Raw genomic sequence first — 1,272 nt, 5'->3', positions numbered from 1 at the left:
AAGAGGAAATCAATTAGTGGTGGGGGATGGAAAGTGGAGTCGCACATGGTCAGTGGATCAGCTAAAGGAGATGGGTGACAACACCAAGAGGACGATGGCCTAGAAGGAACGTAGCGGACGGCTGAGCTCAGCGAGTATAGCAGCGGGACGTACGTCGAAAGAGGAAGTGAATCAAACTGCTGACTCGGAGGACATCAGCAGGTAGAACAGCCGTGTCGACCTTCAGCGGGAGGAAAGGACAGAGACTGAAAGTAAGGACGTATCGCTCAAACGTAAACGGGTGAGCTTGAAGGACTTCTGGCCAAGAAAGGTAATTCGAATCAGGAGGTTTGTGACAGGGAAAGGGTGAATGCACTAGAGGAGAGTTCTAGTGAAGTAGGAGTAACCAGAGTTACGAGGAGTAAGACTGGCACTCAGAGTGAAGTGCAGAGGAGGAAATAATAACTTAATAACTTAATAATAATTTAAATATAGGGTGTATGAATATCGAAGGCGTTGAATCGGGAATAGAAGAAATGGTTTGGTTAAAAACGAAATTTTCTGAAGAGAGTGAGCGAGATTTGTGGTTTCGTCTACAGCCCGCCTGAGGCCTCTCCATTTTAGAAAAAGATGAGTTAGCACTGGAAATTGATAGGGTACAGAATCTTTTCGAGGACGTAGGCATTGTATTGATGGGACACTTCAATGCCAGGGTCGCAGACCAGAGGCCCTTGTATGAAAGATATTCATAAGAGAGTAAGTCAAGATAAGGGATTTAATAAAAATGGTGAAAAATTATTAGAATTGTGTGGTATTGAAGAATTATATATTTTAAATGGGTGGTGGTGTGGTGTTGAAATGGGGAACCTAACACATACAACTGAGACGGGGCAGTGTGATTGATATAGTAGTATGTTCACGGAATGCGTTACCTATGATTAGGAGTATAAAGGTCCAGGACTGGGGAGAGTCACACCATTTACCAATTATTACCACAATAGAATATATAGAGGGTAAAGATTTAACGAACTATACGAGAAATTGTAAAGAAAGACCAATTGCAAAATACAAGTGGAAGGAAATATCTAAAATAGTGAAAACTGGAATAGACGTAATGATTGAGAATAATCATTAAGGTGGCGGGAGAGAAGATGCGGGTAAAGGAGGTGAAGAGAAAAATGTAGAAGGGGTGGTACAATCATGACTGTGACATAGAAAGCTTGAAGTAATGAATGCACTAAAGGCGTACAAGAAACAGGGGGAGACAAGCAGAGAATGGAATTCTACACTAAG

The sequence above is a fragment of the Anabrus simplex genome, chromosome 4, assembly GCF_040414725.1.
Source record: "Anabrus simplex isolate iqAnaSimp1 chromosome 4, ASM4041472v1, whole genome shotgun sequence".
NCBI lineage: Eukaryota > Metazoa > Arthropoda > Insecta > Orthoptera > Tettigoniidae > Anabrus > Anabrus simplex.
This window is presented reverse-complemented; position numbering follows the sequence as displayed.